Raw genomic sequence first — 24,197 nt, forward strand, 5'->3', positions numbered from 1 at the left:
ATCCCGTAAATATTTGCTAGAACAACTAGGTTATCAGCTTTTAATATGCACAACGCAAGGGACCAGGACGCGGGGGGTGGCCATCTTAGCAAGGGGAGGGATGGTGACAGTAAAAAAACAGACGGCAGATCCCTATGGCCGATGGGTCATAATAGAATGTAAGATGCGAGGTCTCGATTTCACACTCTGTTCTATCTATGCTTCAACAGTCGATGATCCAGAGGCTCTGGACCATATCAACGCACAAATGACAAATTGGCCTATGCCTATCATAGTTTGCAGAGACTTAAATATTAACGGCCTGCAGGGCTTGTGGAAAAATGACCCAGTTAGGTTCACGGGCCGAAAGAAGAAAAGCCATAGGGCATTAATACAGATGATGCAGGACAATGGGCTGATTGATATATGAGAACAGCAAAATGATAGGGATGGGGGGAGCACCTATTACTCTGCTCCACATAAATCATTAGCTAGATTGGACTATTTTTTTGTTTCATCAGCGTTGTTATCGATTTCTAAGGTTAAAAAATTACCACGGGTGGTATCTGACCATAGTCCTTTGGTACTTGACATCAATGTTACAAATCAACCAAAAAAGAGATCTAGTTGGACTTTGAGAGAGCTCTACTACATGATCCTAAGTATACTACCCAGATGGATAGTTGGTTAAAAGAATATCTGAAGGTAAATAGAGGCTCTGCCTCCCCCAGAGTAGTCTGGGATGCCATGAAGGCTGGCATAAGAGGGGAGACTATTAGCTTTTCGTTAAAGCGAAATAAACTAGAGAAAGAGGAAATGGAGGATAAGCAGAGAATAGTTGCCACCATCGAAGAGGAATTTATTAAAGTAATTGAGGCTAAACAAGAAATTGCGGGAATAATACAAAGTCTGGCCATAGCAAAGGCAGCTGTTGGCGAGCTTCTAGCAGCTAAAGCGGCAGGAAAATATATGGCGTGGAAACAGGACCAATATGAGTTCAGCGCACAGATAGGGCGCATATTAGCTATTCGGACTCGACAGGTGGCTACTAGAGGGGAAATTTTACAGATTAACTCGGCGGTAGGGGTTATAGCGACAACGCCAAGGGAGATATGCTCTGTCTTTCAAGAGTTTTATCAGAACTTATATAACCCTGAAAGAGGCGTGCCAGGTGGAGAAATAGAAAGTTATTTAGAGAGTGCACAACTCGAGAAATTGACAACGGGGGATAGAGCGGGGATGGAATCTAATTTCTCGTTAGAAGAACTACGGGCAGCAATCAAACATTTACCAGCTGGGAAAGCGGTGGGTCCCGACTCTATACCGCTTGAATTCTATAAAAAATTTCTCCCTAGCATTGAAGAGGATCTCTATCAACTAATGGTTGATACACAAAGAGGGGCGACACCTCCCGAGTCTTGGGGGGAGGCAACTATGGTGGTATTTCTTAAAACAAAACAAAAAAACAACTGATCCTGGGTCATATAGACCTATAAGTCTGATGAACAGCGAAACCAAGGTCTACTCTAAGATGTTAGCTAACCGCCTTAGTGCTATCATTGGCAAGATTAGATCTTCCCGTCAGAATGGGTTTATCCCCGGCAGGGGTACAGTGGATAATATCCGTACAGTGTGTGCAATGTTTGATGGGACGGCAGCTTCACGAGACCCTATGGCTTTAATTTTATTAGATGCGGAAAAAGCGTTCGATAGGGTCTCGTGGGGCTTCCTCTGGGCGGCTCTAGAGAAGGCAAATATAGGAGATGTCTGTATTGGGGCAATGAGAGCCTTATATAAGAATCCTATGATAAGATTAAGGATCATGGGTGAGCAGAGCGGGATAATAAGGATTGGACGGGGCACAAGGCAAGGGTGTCCCTGCTCCCCGCTACTCTTCGCTTTTTATATAGACGCTTTTATAAGAAAGATAGAGTCAAACGAAAATATTCGACCCATAGTTCTCAATGGATTTGAAACAAAAATTTTAGGATATGCCGATGATCTAGCTATAACATCTACAGATCCGGCAGCAGCATTGTTAGAAATAGAAAGGGAGGCAATGATCTATGGGGCACTATCGGGGTATAAATTAAACCAGGGTAAAACTCAAATAGTAATTAATAAAAAGGTAACGATGTTGGATCAAAGAATAACAGATTCAGCGACTTACTTAGGGATAATAATAACTTCAGATCTTTCAAAGATAGTGGAATTAAACCTGGGGCCGGTAATTAAAAAGGCTAAGGCGGATCTAGACAGATTAAACAATCTGTATTTGACAACAATCGGTAGATGTAATTTAATAAAGACGATATTCTTGCCTAAAGTGCTATATTTATTCCGCACCATTCCGCTGAAATTTAATAACAACTGGTTTAGCGAAATAGAAGGACTTACAAATCGTTTCATATGGGCAAAAGGTAAAACGTGGCGAGCATTGAAATATCTGTCACTACCGAGAGAGCGGGGGGGGTCTCGCGGCACCGGATCATAGGATTTATTATTGGGTGACTGTCTTGCAGTACATCAGAGGACTAGTGGGTGAAAGTACAGAGGATCGGTGGAGAGCGGGAGAGAGTGTCCCGGATATATATGAGCTATTGATCAAGGATTCTAATATGTGGCTTCTCTCGTTTAATGAAGGTAGTTATTATAAAAAAGTTAAATTCAAAACTCTGGGGGCAGCAATGGCAGTATGGTCAGCTGTCAGGAAGAAAATGAAAATGGGGAGGATGAATTATTATACTCCACTATTTAATAATCAGCTGTTACCAGCGGTATTCCATGACCAAGTTATGAAGAGATGGGATATGATGGGGGTAAGAATAATAGGCGATCTTATGGGCATAATGGGTTTTATAACTTTTGATCAAGTACAGCAGTTATATAGTTTAGATCGAAATGATTTCTTCAAATACCTGCAAATAAGATGAGTTTTGTTAAAAAAACAGGGAGGGGATACTAATTATAAAAGAGTTGAAATCATGGAATCCCTAAGGGATAAGGAAGGCTGTTCAATTTCCCAGATATATGGAGAATTGATTAGGTATAAAGAGGATGATTGTGGAAAAGTTATTGATAAATGGAACAACAAACTGAATTTATCTGGTAACGAGGTTGAAAAAGCAATCAAGTTATCAAACTCAGTGCTAAGAGTAGCTACCCTACAAACACAGCAATATAAGGCTATGTATGAGCTCTATTATACCCCACATAGAATCGCTCAATGGGGAGGAACAACGGGAGTGGTATGCCCTAGATGTCAGGCAGCACAGGCGAATATTATACATATGTTCGCGGCATGCCCCGCCTTGGATTTATTTAAGAACTCAATAGAACAATTTTTGGATAGTGGATTTGGGATTAAAATTAGTTTGACTAACGAAGTTATGGTTTTGGGGGTAATCAAGGATGGTGTAGAAATACCCCAATATGAGTTCGTATATATAGCGATGATGCTATGTAGACTATGTGTCGCAGCAATGTGGAAAGATCCTAACCCGCCAACTTTCCAACAATGGCTGTCACGATTATTGGCTGTATATATATTAGAAAAAGCGTTGAATGATAAAAAAGGATGGAAGGTAAAGCAAATGGGGAAACGGATATGGGCCCCTATTACCTATTGGAAAGATAGACTTGAAAATGATTAAAATAAGGAAGTTTCCCCCTTTTGTTTGTGGCAATTGGTTAACCCGGTCGGAGATTATCATTTTGGGGGTTAATCATGTTTTATCTCTGTACACTTCCTTCTATTACCCCTGATTGATATGATTGTACAATTGGTTTGATGAAATTATATATTGAAATGTACTATTAAATGGTATCCTTGGCGATGATGAATATAAAAAATAAATAAAAAAAAGAATACTGAGGGTCTCTGGTGGCCAACTAGCCCACCAGGTACATCCAGTATGCGCCAGGGAGGTGGTCCAAGGCCACGCCCCCTTTTTACACCACTCCGCAAATGCTCATCTTGGCGCACTGCTGGTGGGGCAACGAGGTCCTCTTTTGTCCTGAGGACCTCAGGACACAAGTGGACTTCATCCCCCAAGCACCAGTGCGCAAGAGGCCGCGTTTGCAGCCTGGTGTAAAAAGGGGCGTGGCCTCGGAACACCTCTCTGCAATGCAGCTCTGAGGCGCTTACCAGAGGTACCTGGTGGGCTAGTTGGCCCCCAGGGACCCACAGGATTCAAAGGGACTTAATCCCCCAGCTTACAACTCATCAGGGGGCGCCACCTGAGGCATTGTAAATTGGGGGATTAAGTCCTCTTCAATCCTGAGGGTCCCTGGGGGCCAACTAGCTCACCAAGTACCTCCAGTAAGTACCACAGAGCTGTGTTGCAGAGAGGTGGTCTGAGGCCACGCTCCTTTTTACACCACTCAGCAAACGCAGCTTCTGGTGCAATGTTGGTGGGGCGATGACGTCCTCTTGTGTCCTGAGGACCTCAGGACACAAGTGGACTTCATCCTCTGAGCAGCAGTGCACCAGTAGCCACGTTTGCAGCATGGTGTAAAAAGGGGTGTGGCCTCGGAACACCTCTCTGCAACACAGCTCTGTGGCGCTTACTGGAGGTACCTGATGGACTAGTTGGCCCCCAGGGACCCTCAGAGTTCAAGGGGACTTAATAGGGACGTTATAGTTAGAAATTAGCATTTATAAAACCTTAGACACTGAAAAAAACATAGGTTTTAGGGACGTTATAGTCAGAAATTAGCATTTAAAAAATCTTAGAAATTCACTGAAAAAATCACAAGTTTCAAGGACATCACTGATGACATTACTGATGACATCTCAAATGACATCACTGATGACATCATCCACGTGATAATTTGATGCATCTTCTCACACCGTAATCTAACCTTTGATACACCCACTCTAAATTACAGACTGCCATTCTCAAAACCATAGATACTCCAACACCAATAATTTAATGCCCATTCACTGATTCTTATGTTTACACACCCATCCACTCACTCACCGATACAGTCACTCATACTTTAGGTCACTCATCAGTACAGGACTATCATACGCCTATATAGACACTCACACAAGTCATGCAAAGAATTAATCACACTCCCATTTACTCACCTATACAGTTATACACACACCACCTCACTTACTCATACAGATACTAACACATACTTATGCTCTTATACAATCATTGATAGAAGCCCACACTCATCCATACAGCCACTCTCACAATCACTCGCTCTCACACATAGTTATTTATATACTGCAACCCTCACATATACTGCCTTTCACATATGTAGTTACTCACACATGTACCACTGAGACATCCATTCACTCACCAACACACCCATACACACACTCACCCACCCTTACAGTCGATCACAGATGCACTCTTGAATCCATACACCCAGTGAATCACCCACTCACACATCTATGGATAGAGTCACACCCCCCACCCACTCAAACACTGATACACTCATACAGATACTTAGACAACCAATCAATAACCCATAGACACTCATGTAGCTATTCACCAACCCATGCACCTGCTTACACACCAACAGACAGACTGATATAGACATTCACACAGTTTAGTCACTAACACATGCATTCAGTAAGATACGTTTAATCACTCGCTTATAGAGTCAGTCACGCGCCTACTAAATCATCCATTAAGACACTCATACACTCACTCATTTTTCAATACACCTTGGCCAAAATATATTAAACATATTTAAACTTTACAGAAATACACAGTCACTGGGTGATGTCATCAGTGATGTCCTCAGTGATGTCATTTGAGATGTCATCAGTTATGTCATCAGTGATGTCATCAGTGATGTCGTTGACCATGAGTGATGTAATATGTGACATCATCAGCAGTGCATTGCGGGGGCGCGAGTTATAGTTAGCTGAACTAACTATAACGGCTGGACTTCACTGGTTTTGTACGAGTGAAATGTTTAACTAACTATAATGTCCCTGAAACCTAAAATACAGCGACTACCAGCATCCATTGTACAAGCTAAACAATTTATGTTTTATACAAAGCCAAGTGGCTAAAAGCGGTAGTCCACTGTCAAAGCTGAATAGCAACACTGAAAAAACTGTATTTACTATAAAACAGTTAACCATAGTTAGACAGGTATTGTGCATGGGGAAGAAAAATAGTGCAAAAATAGTTAAAGTGCTAGTGCTTAAAAAAGTGCTTGTGTCAAAAGTAAAAACAGCTATTTCATTCATTATAGCTGAAACTTTGATACAAATATATGGATAGCTATGCAATGCCTGTAAACATGTTTTCAGTATATACAAGTGTTTGTGCACATATAACTAGATCATAGTGCAAAAACCGGACATCATATCTTGCACAAAATTTGATTCACAGCTTAAAAATTCACAGCTTGAAAATTGATGGGGTGCAGATTCAGGAATTAATATCAGACTAATGTGCAATATGAGCAGTGCAACTAGGCAGATGTAGAACCTTAATGTTACCTAGTGCAGCTAGTAATACAGTACATCAATAATTGGGGAATCATATACAGTTTTCTAAAATCGATTAAAAACCGCCAAGTAAAACCCTGCTTAAACCAAATAAAACCGATAAAATCAGGTAAAACCAGGTAAAAACTGGGCTAAAACAAGGGTAAAATCAATCGGATAAAAAAACTGAGATATACAGATCACCCTAATTCATATAAGGAGGGAAACAGATGCAGAGACATATACACAATATATTACAAGAAATTATGCAAATCCTCTCCTGTATTGAGACCATTCGGCATCATAGTGTCAAGTTGAAAGACATATTGTGTTTCCAAATGACACAATTTCTTTTCTCTATTGCCTCCCCTTTTTGACCTTGGTACTGCATCTATTACAAAGTAGCTCAAATCCTTCAGGTTGTTGTTATAAACTAGCTTGAAATGCCGTGCAACAGGGTAGCTGGGGTCAGAATTGATTATTGCACATAAGTCTTGCAAAAATGCGATTAAACACCTGAAGCTTAGTGCTGCCTACGTATAGTAGATGACAGGAACATTCGAGTACGTACACCGCAAAGTCTGTTCTGCAAGTGAACATCCCATTGATTTTTGAGGGAGTGTGTCCAAATGCATCAGTGTATTCCTGTTTGTTAACCCCAAACTTGCACACTCTGCATGAGCCACACTTGTAAAAAACGGTCCTATTAGATAGCCAGTTTTTAGGAGCAATTACCTCTGGGCTGGTCTTAACCAGTGCATCCCTCATGGAGGGTGCCCTTCTGAAAGTAATTGAGGACAATTCTGGTAAGATAGGTGATAGAGTTATATCTGTTCTTACTATTGGCCAGTTTTTATAAATAATGCTCCTTACTTGTTTTTCATGGCGACTATCGGTGGTTATTAGTCTAACCGTGTCACTCTTTTTGCGTGGATTATCCCTCGTCTCAATTCTTTCGGGAGTTATTTCTTGGACCGTATTAGTTGAACATGTCTCACTGTTATTGTTGTTAGCCCTAAGTAGTGCTGTATTCAAATATTTTGTTCTGTATCCCTGTGCTATAAATCTCTGTAATGCTTCTGTGTGGCATTGAGTAAGGTTTGAGTTTAATTTAATTCTTAAAAACTCTCCGTACGGGATGCTCTTTATAAGATGTCTTGGGTGGGAGCTACTAGCATGTAATATTGAGTTTCCTGCGGTGCTTTTTCTGTGAGGTTTCGTCTATATTGTATTGTTGTCAATATATAACTCCACATCAAGAAACTCAACCCGCTGGTTACTTATATGGGCTGTAAACTCTAGATTTAAATCATTGTTGTTAATAGCATTGACAAAACCTTGTGCAGATTCACTTGAGCCTTGCCAAATCACACAAACGTCGCCTATGAACCGCCACCATTGGAGTACATGGGTGTCAAACAGTTCCCTGTGGGTGTGACTGAGGACATGCTCTTCTCACCAACCTACGTGCAAACACGCATAGCTGGGAGAAAAGCATGCCCCCATAGCCACCCCACGTAACTGCTGGTGGACCTCCTTGTTGAACAGAAAATAGGTGCTCAATAAACATAGTTCGATCATTTCCAATAACATAGCGTTGTGTTTAAAGAATTGTATGTTCCTTTTAGCTAAAAAATATTTTACAGCTTCCAAACCATTAGTATGATGTATATTGGTGTATAGGGAACATATGTCCATGACTATAAAATGGCAGTCCTCATTCCAGGTAACTGATTGTAATTTTGAGAGGAAATGTCCTGTGTCTTTAATAAAAGAGGGAGGTTTTCCACAAAGTCATGTAAGTAAAAATCCACATACTTGGACATAGCTTCAAGAAGGCTTTTCTTAGCAGAAATGATGGGCCTTCCAGGTATTGGAGTGACTTTCTTATGGACCTTAGGGATGAAATATAAGGTCGGAGTAATAGGATGATCATTTTAAAGAAAACTGTACTCATTTTTACTTAACAGTCCTTCTCTTTTCCACTGGGCTAGTGCCTTGAACACTAGATCTTTGACTACTTTCAATTCCTGAAATGAAGCCTTTCTATAGCATGATGTATCATTTAGATGTTGTTCTGCTTCATTCATATACAAATTTCTGGGCCTCAACACTATGTTCCCACCTTTATCAGCCTTATTGACAATTACATTTCCATTATCCTTGATTTTGCGCATCAGTTTGGAGTACTGTATTTCTGAATTCTCCTTTGGTTTTGTTTGTGCAGAACACTGTGATTTAGTTTTTTCAGATCTCCAATTACACAGTCACTGAATGTGTCTATCGAATCTTTTGGCATTACGGGAATAAACGTAGAAGGGGGGTGAAAAGGACTACCAGCAGTACAATCACTTTGAATACCCAACTCATGCAGTTCTTCTTGTGTGTCTAGAACGGTTTCATCATTATTTTCGGCCAATGCATGCATTGTTCTCAATGTTTGATGTCTGAAGCTTGAAGGGTTTTGCTTGGTCGATTGGAAGCACGATTACTGAGGCGGGTTCTGTGACTTTATTTAATTTGAAATGCTTTAACAATTTCGGCTTCCGTATAAATTTGAATACATCAATGCGAGATTGCACATATTTGAAACCATTTTTTGGACAGAAGGTCTGCCCTAATGATAACAGTTGGGTTTCTGCAGCACTCAACTCAATTTCCGATAGGTTAATGACAGTATTTTCCGCACTCGGTGAATTGCTTATTGTTGGGGCCATTGCTTTCCCTTCCCCCTCCTGCCCCTGTTGTTGCCTCCTGCATTTGCACCTTTGCTTGCAGCGTTTGTTTCTCCTACGCCGGTTTTCTTCTGGGGAGGTTGTGGCCGCAATGTGCGGCGGCAGTCTTCGATTAAAAAACCCAATTCCTCAGAGGGGGTGAAATTCGTTGGTAGCTGTACCTGCTAATTGGACAAGCTACCTTCATCCGAGTCTGTGCTGCTTGCCATCGAGCTTAAATCTGTATTGGATAAGTCCACATTTGTTTGATTTGATGCAGAACTCACAGGTTGTTTGGGGACTAATGCTTGTCTTTTCACAGTATCAAATTTTCTAGAAAACGTGAAAACTGTGCCTGTCTCATAGTCCCTTTTATCATGGGCGAATTTAAATATTTTTCGTGCTTTCATAGTTTCTTCATGTTTGTTGAGACATGCATTAATCTCTTCTCTGCCCTTTTTGACTAGTTCCTGTTGTTCTAATGCATCCAATTGTTGATTTGTTTTTTCAATTTCCTTTAAAATGTCCATTCTGTCTCAGCGTATTTGATTAGTATTGATACCATATTCATGGAAGCCTCCAAGTTGTTTGTGGCCCATTCTTTCAGCATGAGGGGGTTGGGGTTCTCAAACGATGGTATGGTGCAATAAGTACCCTCAACCCTCGTGGTACTCTGCCAACTTCTTTATATTTGTCAAGTGACTTCTTCTCCCACTACTTGGTTAATTTGGTACAGAGTAATTTTTCTAGTTTTTTTAGAAGTGTTTTTGCATCATTATTGCTCCCCATGTTCGTATTTTTATCTGTGATTGCCTCATTAACGTCCGGTAAATTCTGAAATAAGGCATCAGCCACCGTCTCCCGGTCCCGTAGCACGTCCGCTAAGGATGTCATTTTGACTCAATATGCAATGATAGATATGCACAAATGTTCCTGCTAAACGTAGGCTTTCTGCAGGATCACGACTTGCCTTTAGCACAATCTCCTCACCCGCAACTATCGGCATTCAATGAGCTCACACGGCTTACCACAGTGGAGCCCGACTGGCTCGTTGGCGTCCTCCGACTCCTCAAAACCACCGGAACTCTAAAGGGACACGCCGGTTTACTGCTCCTTACTGCTTCTTTGCGTGCTGACCGCGGGGGGCTGGCACGGGAATACTCCTTCCTGGTCAAACAGATATCGCGGCTGCGATGTCGACTGCACCCGGCCAGCTACTTCTAGAGGAGAGGGTCCCTTTCTCAAGCAAAGACAGCCATACTCCGCCACAAATAGAATGAAAAAACACAATCCTGATCAGAATCCAGTTCCACGGAAATCAGAAACGGACCACAACGTGCTTGAAATTTGATGTGCTTTATTGCAAAATCCACAGCATGACGTGTTTCGACCGGGTCTCCCTGGTCTTGATCACATGATGTACCTGACCCTGTAGCAGTGTTTCATAGTGACACATTGATTCAATAGACTCTCCCTCTCACACGATGAAGCAAAAACAAATACTACAATTGCGCATATCGAATAATCTCATCAAATTTATAAATACAGATAAAATACAGCGACTACCAGCATCAATGTACAAGCTAAACAATTTATGTTTTATACATATAACCTACTGGCGGTTGCCAGTAGGTAGTTATAGTAGTACCTAGTTTCCAGACGAAAAGCTTCGTTTTGCTAATAACTTTGGCGCCGTTTGACGAATCTTCACGAAATTTTCAAAACAAATTGTTCACTCAAGTCAGCTCCTGTCTTGAAAGTTTTGGGGTAATTTGTCAAGGGGGGGCCAAGAAAAATGGGGGGTCCCAAAAAGTGATCTCTCAATGTTAATTTCCATAGGAAACTTTAGACACGGCTACAGCCAGAACTGCTGAACAGAATTACACCAAAATTGGCAGAGAGATAGCTCATCGTCCAGGAAGCACACTTTTTATTAAAAATGGTGTAATTCTGTCCAGTAGTTTTTGAGATATTTTAAGATATACAGATATCGATATTTGAGAATTGTGAGATCTGATTGGCTGAGCCCTCTGAACACGAGCTTGCCTCTGATGGGCTGCCAACACTTCAAACTAGGAAGTGTTGCCAGCCATCTTGTGCCTCGGACCGAGTGAGAGGGAAAAAGGTAGGAGAAACATTAAAAAACAAAAAAAGGGGGCAGGGTAGGAACATCCTGACCCCCCAGGCCTGCTCTGCAAACAGGGCTCCTGGCGCACTGCCGGTGGGGCAATGAGGTCCTCTTGTGTCCTGAGGACCTCAGGACACAAGTGGACTTCATCCTCCGAGCAGCAAAGTGCCAGGAGCCGCATTTGCAGAGTGGTGTAAAAAGGGGCATGGCCTTGGACCACCTATCTGCAATCCAGCTCTGTGGCGGTTTTTGGAGGTACCTGGTGCACTACTTGGCCCCCAGGGACCCTCAGTATTCGAATTAATTCTCCAACTTACAACGTGCCAGGGAGCGCGTTTGCAGAGTGGTGGAGAAAGGGGGCGGGCCTGGTATAAAAAGTTAACAATCCTGCTGTGTGGGACTTACTGGAGGTAATAGGAGGGGTAATTGGCCCCCAAGGTTGATGTTGGGGGCTAACTACCCCTCCTGTTACCTCCAGTAAATCCCACAAACTGGGATTGCTAAGAGGTGTTCGGAGGACAACTCACCTTTCTCCAGCAAACGTGACTGCTAAGTTATAGTTACAAATTAGCATTTAAAAAACCTTTGAAATTCACTGAAAAAAACATTGGTTTCAGGAACGTTATAGTTAGAAATTTGCATTTAAAAACCTTTGAAATTTACTGAAAAAACCATAGGTTTCAGTGACGTTATATTTAGAAATTAGCATTTAAAAAACCTTAGAAATTCACTGAAAAAAACATAGGTTTCAGGGACGTTATAGTTAGTTGGACATTTCACTAGTATAAAACCAGAGAAATTTGGCTGTTATAGTTAGAGCTTACTATAACTCGTGCCCCCACAGTGCACTGCTGATGAAGCAACATATTATATCACTCATTACGTGCTCAGTGACATCACTGATGATATAGCTATATCCTGTGCACACATACATAATAAAACAAGTATATACAACAGTAGACGTAAGCAATATGTACAAAGTTCTTGAGTGCTGCTGTATATTCTTTATATTCTTTATTCTGGTGAGAAATGCAACCAGCCGACACGTGTTTCGTCATAGAAAAGTAATCCCACGACTCTTCAGGGCGTTCATACAGGTACCTGTGGAGAGTTGCGCGAACGTAGTGAAGTCCCAAAACCGGTATTATTCTAACCCGGCTGGGCACACACTTGGAAAGTGGAATTACAAGACAGCAAACTTAGAAACGTCTGCCAGGAGTCTTGGTAGAGTATCGTATTCAGAAAGCTGGTGATAATTCAAAACCGGCAGTACGTAGACATAATAAATGATGAGTAGCGGGTCTGATGTGGTGAGCTTGGTTATATGTCACAAACAAAATAGTGCCGCGAGTAGGGGATAATAAGAGTCCAAATGAAAGTAAATTAAAGTTCTACGGAGTAAATGTCTAACCAGCGTGCGGTTAGGTATTGGGTCAAAACGAAGGTGAAAATCGGGCAGAACACGTGTGTGTTCCCCATGTCTTTTTGGAGTGTAAAAAGATCGCACGTCCTGGTGGCACCAAATTAGGCGTGGGTGTGTACACACATTGAGGGGTTACAAGGGTCTCCCCTTCCTGTTCAGCACCATACTCACTCGCTCACCCGAACACACTGAACGTAAATTTGCTGAGCGCCATTACTTCCTATACACTAAAACCCTTAACATAGCTGTTTACATCACTGATGATATCACTGATGACATCAATGATGACATCAATGATGACATCATCCAGTGACTGAGTGTTTGTAAAAATTTCAAGAACGTTATATCTATATATGCCAAGGTATATTGAAGGATGATTGGTTGTCTAAGAACCTGTATGGGTGCCTGAGTGTCTGTGTGGGTTGGGGGGGTGTGCCTCTCTTCATGGATGTGTGAGTGGGTGATTCATTTGGTATATGAGTGCATGTGTTAGGGAGTGTATGGGTGAGTGAGTGTACGTATAGCTGTGTTGGTGAGTGAATGAATTTGTTAGTGATATATGTGTAAGTATATATGTGAAAGGCAGTATTTGTGAGTTTTGGAGTATATAAGAGAGTATATGTGACAGTGAGTGATTGTGACAGTGGCTGCATGGATAAATGTGTGCTTATGTCAGTAATTGTTGAAAACAATACGTTTCAGTATGAATAAGTGATGTGGTGTGTGTATAACTGTATAGGTGAGTAAATGGCAGTGTAATTAATTCTTTGGGTGACTGACTAGGTTTTTGGGTAACTCTTTGGATGAGTGGCAGTGTGTGTGTGTCTATATGGTTGTATGAGTGGATATATCAGTGGCTGTATTGATGAATGACTGCGTGTATGAGTGACTGTATGGGTTAGTGGGTGGATGTGTGTGTAGACATATGAATCACTGAGCGGGTATGTACTAACTGCTATTGGTGTTTTTATGGTTTCTGTATTCTGTATTTTAGAGTGGGTGTATGAAAGGTTTTATTAGGGTGTGAGGATGTGCATCAGAAGATCACATGGATGATGTCATCAGTGATGTCCTTTGATATGTCATCAATGATGTCATCAGTGATGTTACTGAGCATGTCATGAGTGATGTAATATGTGACGTCATCAGCAGTGCATTGCGGGGGCGCGAGTTATAGTTAGTTCTACTAACTATAACAGCTGAATTTCTTTGGTTTTATACGAGTGAAATGTCCAACTAACTATAACGTCCCTGAAACCTATGCTTTTTTCAGTGAATTTCTAAGGGTTTTTAAATGCTAAACTATAACATCACTGAAACCTATGGTTTTTCAGTATATATATATAAATATATATATATCCAATTATGATTCCACCGAAGCCGCCAAACACTTGGCGGGTGCACAGGTGAGCAGGAGGTGGGGCCTGTTTTGTTACACAACAACTACAATTACGATATGTGCACTCACAAGGTGTTTCCAGAGGCTTTTATTTCCCGCATATGCCTTTCAGCGTTAGCCTTCCTCAGTGCGGTAAAAGTATACACATACACACACACACATTCTTGTGTATTTATGCATGTGTAAATATAATACAAATGCACATATATATATAAATATCCCAAACCAAAGTAGTCAAAAAACGGCGCGCTCTGGCTGCTGGTGCAAGCATTGGGGACATGACCACCTTCCCCATGGAAAATACAACTCCAAACAACAAAGTGTGATGTTGCACTCACAGGGGACTTCAGAACAACAGCTTTTATTGGTATCTTTAAACTTCACACAGATTGTCTCCTACGCATTTCGACCATTGCGGTCTTGATCACGGTGGCTGGGTCACATGTTCAACTACGTCCTGTGCTTACCGGCCTATATTGTTTACGCGCATTCTGGTCCTTGAAGTGTTTGCCTTATTCACCCCAAGTTGGCAGGGTATGCCCAGATGTGGGTCACTTGCTCACTTTGCCACTGGATTCAAGCTAGCCTGGCTGGTGAGGGGAGTTACCCTGAAACCGGTCCAAGGATAAAAGTTTCAGAGCTCCGTCCATCATCTCCTTGTGTTTACTCTATACCTTCACCATGCATGTCATTACCACAAAAATGTAAGCTTTTAACATGAAAATATAAACCCTATATACAGCCGTAAATGAGGCTGTGACGAAGACCCAGCTGGGTTGAAACGCGTTGCCTCTAAAGACATTGTGAAACTGCCCTGCTGTTTGCAGGTTGCTAATCTTGGGATATTACTAGATTCGCCTTCCTTCTGATACATATATAAATATGGACGTGGAGGTAATGGTACAGAATAATCATCTTGTAATCAAACTCCACAGAAAGGATACTGTGGGGAATAGCTTGCTATTTGCATCCAGTGCTCATCCATATAGCTCATCCAAAGCATACCTTATGGTGAACTTATTCGAGCCAAAAGGAATAGCAGTACCACAATGGAATTTGAAAAGGAAAAGGCTGTTATGTGCAACAGATTTAGAGAACGGGGGTACACCCAGAAAGTGATACAAACAGCTGTGACTAAAGTAGACCAACTAGAAAGAGTATCCCTTTTAAACCCAAAGCCGAAATCTAGTCAAGTAGAATCACAAATTAGGTTTATAACTACCTACTCTAATCAAGCATTTCAAGTTCGCAAAATCTTTAAGCGAAATTGGCATATCCTGAAGACCGATCCAACTTTGGATAAATATCTACATGAAGCACCCCAAATAACATTCAGAAGGGGGTTGTCTCTTAAAGATGAGCTCAGCCGGAACCAAATAACATCTAAGTCTTAGAAAGGACTATCAGGCCAATAATACGGGCTTTTCTTGCTGAATGCATTGCAAAGCCTGTATTAACAGTAAAAACTGTACCAAAATCAGAGTGCCCAATAGTAATAGGGACTTCCTCATTAAGAGCAGTTATGATTGTAACACTGAGTTTTGTGTTTACTGTTTAATCTGCCCATGCAAAAAACTCTATATAGGAAGCACCAAACATAAGGGCAAAAAAACGAGTTCTTGAGCACAAGAGGGCAATACGGAACCATAATGAACAGTACCCTGTAGCCCGCCACTTCAAGTCAATGCATGGTCAGAACGACAAATTACTTTAATTTGTCATTTTAGATGCTGTAAAATCTCAGAGACGAGGTGGAGCTAGAGAGCGCCAATTGCAGATTTTAGAGTCTAAATATATAATAGACTTTGAAACATTAATGCCAATAGGTTTGCATTCCAGTGAGGAACTGGCAATACATTTAGGTTGACAGGGTGTGTAATGAACTTTGGGTGGTAAAATCTGTTGTTTGACCTGTAGTAATATGGAACACTATTGGCATTCAGGTCAGAGATTCAACAATGGATAATATGTTGAATCGGACTTCCTAACTGTATTTATAACATAATTTTAATTGTATATAATGTTTTTCAGACAGTGATTAAAAGCAGGTTTTAATTTATTGCACCTGTTTTTTTTTTTTCTTTTGTTACTAGGACAATGCATTCCGGGTTATTGAATAGATCAACATATTCCGTAAGGTTCTCTTTCAATTAGGAGACGTCACTGCGCATAAGGAATATTGTCATCATCAATATTAATTTCAATGTGTTTTACGATTGCATCATGGTCCACTAGGGCAACATTGTACAGTTGAATAAGGAATTTTGCCCACTAGGGCCAGACTGTCTTGGTATATGTGGTATTATACACTGATTTATTATGATTATTTTTACATGAATAACCAAATGAATTGAGTGAAAATGTCCTATTTCCATTGGTATGAATGAAAGTATGTAAACGGAAGTGTAACATTGTGCTAGCTTCACCGTGAACAAGCCTTAATGGCGAAACACGTCGGTGTGCGACTTCTTGTTGCTAAATAAATAATAGAAGCATCCTTGAGTGTCCAGAGTGCCTTTTTCCTGAACGAAAGGGTTGGTTTTACATAAATATATATATATATATATATATATATATATATATATATATATATACACACACACGCACACACACACACATGTATATATATAATGGCGGACTGGTACAGAGTAATATGAAATAAAGATTCAGTGATTGGCACCGAAGTTTTGGGTCCGTTCTTTCGTCTAACCAAGGCAGCAGCACAAGAGACGAATTTACATTCATATATATATATATATATATATATTCACTGAAAAAACCATAGCATTTAAAAAACCTTGCAAATTCACTTAAAAAACCATAGGTTTCACACATGTTATAGTTAGCTGGGCATTTCCCTCGTAAAAAACCAATGAAATTCCCCCGTTATAGTTAGTTCAGCTAACTATAACTCGCGCGCCCGCAATGCACTGCTGATGACGTCAGATATTACATCACTGTATTTAGACACTTATTTACCCATGTCTTCTTCCATTCATCTTTAGCTATACATATATTACATTTTTTTTTTCAGAAAGACACATATGTCATCAGTGATGTAATATCTGACGTCACCAGCAGAGGATTGCGGTCGCGTGAGTTATAGTTGCCTGCACTAACTATAACGGGGGAATTTCATTGGTTTTTTACGAGGGAAATGCCCAGCTAACTATAACATGTGTGAAACCTATGGTTTTTTAAGTGAATTTGCAAGGTTTTTTAAATGCTAATTCCTAACTATAACGTGTGGGAAAACTATGGTTTTTTCAGTGAATTTGTACGTTTTTTTAAATGCTAAGTTATGTATTTATTAATATATTTTTTTAAACAAAACGTTTTCACGGCGCGCAGTTCGTGCCGTGCGTGCACGGAGCGCTTCACCCCCAAGGGCCTAATACATTTTTTTTTTTCGATAAATCGCGGTGTGCGCGCACGCTGCGCGAACTTTGCAGAACTTTTTCCTTTTGGGTGGTGCGCGCAGGGTGCGCGCACTCGGCGATTTTTCGAAAAAAAACAAAACATTATTTTGGCCCTTGGCGGTCCTTCTGGGACCCCCTGACCACAGCTAGGGGGTCAGGAACTGTCCACCCTGCCCCCTTTTCACGTTCTCCACATTTGTTTTTCACCCCCTCAGAGTGCGAGAGACAAAATGGCGGCCGACACTTCCTGGTTTCGACCGATTCGAATGTTTACTAAGATCTAACAACCAATCAGAATTGCGCTCGCGCACGGCAAGGTGCGCGCACCCAGCGCACACGCTGTGCGCGTACAGATATATATATTGATTTAAATGCCATTTTCTCTGGAAATACTGAACAGATTTACACCAAAAGGCACTTCATGGACCTTATGGCTACCTCTCTGCCAAATTTCACGTAATTCTGTTCAGCCGTTCGGGCTGTAGCTGCGACTAAAGTCCCTATGGAAAAATCCATGGGGAAAACGCGTTTTGGGACCCCCCCCTTTTTCTCGGCCCCCGCTTGATGAATCACCCCGAGACTTTCAGGGTAGGAGCGGAGCGCCCCATTAGTTTTGAAAATTTCGCGAGGATTCGTCAATCGGCGCCAAAGTTATTCAAAATAGAATTTTGAGATTTCCTATGGAAACTCGGTCCTAACTATAACTATCTACTGGCGACCGCCAGTAGATAATAGAGAGAGAGAGAGAGTGAGATTTCCTATGGAAACTCGGTCCTAACTTTAACTATCTACTGGCGACCGCCAGTAGATAATAGAGAGAGAGAGCGAGAGAGAGCGAGAGAGAGAGAGAGAGAGAGAGAGAGAGAGAGAGAAAGGATTTATACTTACCTTTAAAATACTTACATTTACTGGTGAAACCTTTACCACGCATTTGCCTTTACCATTTATGCTTTTAGAAGGACGTTAGTTGCAAAGGCATGCGTGGTAAAGGCATTTGCATTGTAAAAGCATGCTTGGTAAAGGTTATGCATGGTAATGGCATTTGCGTTGTAACGGCATGCGTTACTACGGAATGCATGGCTCCGTCATACATCCTTTAAACACTGCCAATGAAGTATTTGAATATTCCATGCATACCTCTTTAAAACATACAGCTTTCATCTCAATTTGTTTGGTGAGCTAAGACATAGAATACGCTATTCGTACTAAATAGTTTCAACATTTGAACAGTGGGAGAGCCCTCCCTGATGCACCAAAGGAGGGTCTGGCTCACTTGTTTATCTCACCCTATGCAATTCAGGCCTAATACACCCACACGTTTCAAAGGTCACCAGCTCCTACTGAGTATCACAACACTAGGAACGATTCGGTCAAATTAAGTATTCTAAGAGTCTAATCGAAGAATGTAATGAACAGCAGGGACAGAGTGGAGAAGAGACTGGCTATGCTGCTGTCACCCAAATTAATTGTATCTGTTGATAACCAGGTTGTATGACTATAGCCTCATTTAATTGTCTGCACAGGTTTATTTATTTATTTATTTTTTGACATTTGTTAAGCGCGAACGAATACCCGTAGGCGTCTCGGCGCTAGACCTTAGCAGCTGTCTCTAACCGAGGTGAGGGAAACATCGGGAGATAGGAATACTATCACTGATTAGACAGCCAAGTTTTCAGCTTCTTCCGAAACTGCAAAAGTGAGGGGCAGGTTCTAACATGTTGAGGCAGAGTGTTCCATATCTTTGGGGCTGCGACTAAAAACCGACGGTCACCCCATGCCACTGTTTTGGAGCGCGGAACCACTAGTTGGTTCAGGGTAGAAGAACGAAGCTGTCTGGATGGCTTATAAGGTATAAGCTTGTCCTTAAGAAGGCGAGGTCCCTGATCGTGGAGCGCCTTGTAAATTATACAGAGTGATTTGAACTTAATCCTGTTTTGGATGGTCAACCAGTGGAAAGTTCTTATGGTGTCAGTGATAGGTGCAAACTTGGGTGTTCTGGACAAGAGACGTGCTGATGCATTTTGTATTGTCTGCAATTTTTTTGTTACCCTAGCTTGGGCATTAAGAAAAAGTGAGTTACAGTAGTCTAGTGATGAAAGAACTAGAGAACTGACCAATGTTTTAGCGGCAGTGTCTGGCAGAAAAGGAATGATTTTCCTTATCATTCGGAGTTTATGATGGGCAGTGGCCGCTACCTAGTTTGCATGTGCCATGAAATTAAGATGGTTGTCAAAAATTACTCCCAGATTCCTGACCTTGAGGGTCGGACTGGGGGTTGTACCAAAGGCTACCAGGATGTAGGCCAGCTCGGGGAGAGAGAGCCAAAAATGAGCACCTCCGTTTTATCGGAATTAAGTTTCAGACAGTTGTCTGTCATCCACTCTCCGATTGCTACCATGCCATTTTTAAAGCGTTCTGCCACCTCCTGCCCGTCACCTTTAATGGCCAACACTAGTTGCGTATCATCAGCATATGAGGTTAGGCTCATCCCGAATGCTTTGATCACACCCGCAATTAATACATTCATGTTGTGGCCTACGTGATTTATGAAAGTTAACTAAACTGAGTTGTTCTGTTGTCGAGCAGATTCATTCTGTTGTTAAATTAATCAATACATGTGTAGATGAAGACTGAATGTTAGCTATATCTCACATTTATTTAGAATGCTGGCAAATCAATGTAACTTTATGATGTGAGGGATAGCTAGTGTGGCTGATTTGTACGTAACAGTAAAAAGTAAATCTAGCTAAAAAATTGCCCCTTGTTAATCACCCTGCCTAGTATGGATATGGGGCTGCTCTTCAATATGGCTGCGCTTTCTTGAGTAGCGCTTCCTCCAATTTGGTGCCTATCTGATAAATAGTGACTGAAACTCCCTATGGCTCCTCTATGTTGTGCTAAAGTGTGGAGGCCATAAGTGGCAGGGTTATGAAATGAAGTTTTACTTTCGCAATCCAGCAGCGGAAAATGTTCCCTGCAGCACCGCTATGGCACACCCACACTGATGAGGAGGCTAGGCCTGATAAAAAGCAGAGCTAGTGGGAGCTGGGGACCAGGAATTTGAGAGCAAATGGTGCTGTTTATTTTAATCTTCTTGGGAAAATATTTAAAAACTACTTGAGATTAAAAAAGAAGAAAATCATCCTATAACGAAGCTTGAGAGAAACACATCATACCATACAGAATTCACAGATTTCTCCATGTGAGAACAGTATCACAAATGTCTTAATTCACATACATCAGAGGATATCAATAGGCAAGTGGAACAAAATGCTGTAAAACCTACTTTGTGTGGCGTAATCCCAGACTTTTTGAAATGCATGTGCACTCGCATTTATGACAAAATTTTCATTAACAGGATCTTTGAAATGTATGATTTTCTTTGTTGTGAGTGGTTTTCACTGGTGTTACTAGTATTACTATGATGAAAACATTCGTTGTTATGCAACATGATGGGGCACTATGAGTTAGTCAAAAGTTTGGCTGATTGAAAAGACCCTTTTACAATGACACACCTTAATTTCCACTTAGGTGATAGTACAGATGTTCCCTCCTCTCCCCCAAAAGCTGTAAAGCTGACTGGAAAGGCTTGAAAAGATTGATACATTCATAAAGCGTTGAAGGTCTTACCTAGTATTGCCAAGACTCAATGTATTCTGGATTACCATTAAATGTCCCATTCCTCATCCCGTTCTTTACATCTTTGAGAGGGGCCAAATCCCCAAACCCTTTCTTTACATTCTATTATCATCTCTTCCCTTAGCCTCACACACCTTGAGGACTTTAAAGGGTGTCTATGCCCTCACCACCTCCTGTTTTTACTTGTGCCCCAGTTTAGTCAGACATCAAGTCGATTGGTCTGATCACATGCAGATCCTGATCCCTCTCACCGGCTCTTACTTCAAAACATATGGGCAAGCCAGGAAAGAGAAACTATGGTTTAGAGACCCATCCAACCTTGACACAGAAGCCATGGCCATCATGGCCTTCCCCACCTTAATTCCGATTACACCTTATCTTGACGTTAATGAGGCCACCGACAAGTACAACTCCTGCATGGAATCCTTTATTGTCAAATGTACATCTGGGATGTGCAAATTATCCAGACCAAAACCCTATAGGCCCTGGTTCTCAAACAAGCTTTATGAAGAAAGAAAGCTTATCAGAAAATGGGAGAAAGAATGGAGACAAGCACCAACTCACCTGAGTATGGCTTAGCTTCGCAAGGAGAGAAAACAAAACAAAGACCAAATCCTTCCATATCAGTGCCCTCATGAATTCTGCAAAGAATAGACCAAAGCTCTTGTTCAACGTCATCGCACAGTTAAGTCACTCCTAAGTCATCCGTGGCCTGCTACCTTGACTTTGTGGATTCCTTTGATAAAAAAGTTAAAGGCATCCATATTTCCCTTCCCATCAACGACTCCCTTGAAACAGTTGAGTCTCTACCATGCAAGGCTTTACAATCATGGTCATCCGTTTCTCCTGTCGTCAAGCAGGACCTACAACAAACTATCTCCCAAGTAAAACCCTCAAACCATCATCAGGATGCCATTCCAGGGGAAACAGCATTTACATCGTGTGCAATACATTGCAAGCGATTACAACTCGGTAGTTACAACGACCGCGTTGTTACAACGCAAACCATTACATCACAAGTCGTTTCAACGGGGGCGCGCTAAACTAAGGAATAGTATAATTTACTATTCCAACACCTTCCCTACTGTTGCACACACTGGAGTTGGAATAGTAAATTATACTATTCCTAAGTCCAGTGCGCCCCTACAGCAAGTCGTTAAAACGACTTGCGATAAAATGGTTTGCGTTGTCACAACGCGGTCGTTGTAACAACCGCGTTGTAATCGCATGCGATGTAGCGCATGCAATGTAACATCATATATTCCATTCCAGGCTCTATCGGCAAATCTCTTGCCATACACCTACTCCCCATATGGACCACCATGGTCAATTCCTCTCTCAAACAGGGCCTCTTCCCAGAACAACAACAAATGGGTCAAATCACTCCACTCTTAAAAAAACAATTGCTCGATCCAGGGAACCTGAACAACTACCGCCCAGTCTCCGCACTCCCATTTTTAGGCAAAGCCATCGAAAGTTGCCTAGTGTCCCAACTAGCCTCACACATTCGAACACATAACCTCCTAGACACTCTCCAATTAGGTTTCTGCCGGGGTCACAGCGCAGAAACTGTGATCCTCCCTTATGGACTGCCTTAGAATCATAAACTCCGGCAATCCCTGCCTCCTGGTCCTCCTGGATTTATCCGCCACATTCAACACTGTCAACCATCTTGAACTCCTTCATATTCTTGAACTGCACATGGGATGTGTAGGTACTGTCCTCAACTGGTTTTCATCTTACCTATCCAACTGTTCCCAAATTGTGAAAATGGGCAACTCATTCTCAAGACCACTCAGCACTCACCAATGGGTCCCTCAAGGTTCTTCAATCTCTAACTAGAACCACTATGTCTGTTTCTCAGAAACTCTGGAATTCTCCTCCACCTCTGTGCCAACGATATCAAAATATACTTAAAAATCTTATTCCCGGAGGACATTGCCTGCTTTAAAATACTCTTAAAGATTCAAAACTGGATATCCAGCCACCATTTAAAACTCAACCCAACTAAAACAGAATTTCTTTTGATCTCACCTGAGAAAGCAAAAACTCCAGTACAAGAATGGATGGCCAACTTTCCCCCCTTCAATGGTTGCTCTGCCATTGTCACGAGTGCCAGATCACTTGGCATCACCTTTGATAATGATCTCAATCTTCACAGCTAAATAGCAGCTATTGCCAATAGCGCATGCCACCAACTTAGGCAGCTTTGGAGCACCAGAAAATTGATTCCATATCACGACCTGGAAACAATGGAATCTCTTGTTCTCTCTAGACTACAGTATGGAATTGCCCTTCCCTCAGACATTCCCAAAGTTCAACTAGGCCCATTGAGAACAACACTACATGCTGCAGCACGCTTAGTTTTAGGTCTCAAGAAATTTGACCAAATTTGCCCTACCCTGCTAACCCTTCTATGGCTCCCCACTGAAGAGTGGCCCCAATTCAAACTCACCTGTATCACTCTCAGAGCCCTACACTCTTCCTCTCCTTCCTATCTAAATGAGAACTGAAAATCTCTGGAGCAAAAAGGGGTTCCAGAAAAGTCCAAAGCCTGCTCCTGGCACCCCCCACCTTCACTTGAGAGTGATACATGAACCAGTCTTTCTCTGGTAGTGCCATTAGAATCTGGAACTCTCTGCCTCTCTCACTCCGTCTAACCACCTGCCTAGCAACCTTCAAAAGGGACCTCCAGCTTCTCCTATTTGGCAGACATCTTGGTTAATTCACCCTCGACCAGACCTAAGTACTTTCTCTACTGTGCCCGGATGTGACTTCATGTAACTGTGTATGTCCTCTGCCCAATTGTTTTAAATGTTTCTTGTGGTAACTATTATACATATCCACTGATGTAAACCTCTGAGTTTAACTACTATTAGTGTAAACCTGTATTCTGTGTGTTGTAAAGCACTCTGATGCCTTAGGGCAATGCCCGCACTAAATAAAACTGAAAGTAAATAAACATCCATTGCTCCGATGTGTCCAGAGCTCAGCTCTTAAGTTTAACAGAGATAAGGTAGCAGGACTGTTGTGCCA

At 41.6% G+C, this 24,197-nt stretch overlaps 1 protein-coding gene across 2 annotated transcripts in view; it reads right to left on the reverse strand.

Annotated features, from left to right (window-relative positions):
* The window catches only part of ADGB (androglobin), a 1,188,702-nt gene that overhangs the window by 863,474 nt on the left and 301,031 nt on the right, over nucleotides 1-24,197 (reverse strand). The window lies entirely within an intron of this gene.

This window comes from Triturus cristatus, chromosome 6 (genome assembly GCF_964204655.1).
Source record: "Triturus cristatus chromosome 6, aTriCri1.1, whole genome shotgun sequence".
Lineage (NCBI taxonomy): Eukaryota > Metazoa > Chordata > Amphibia > Caudata > Salamandridae > Triturus > Triturus cristatus.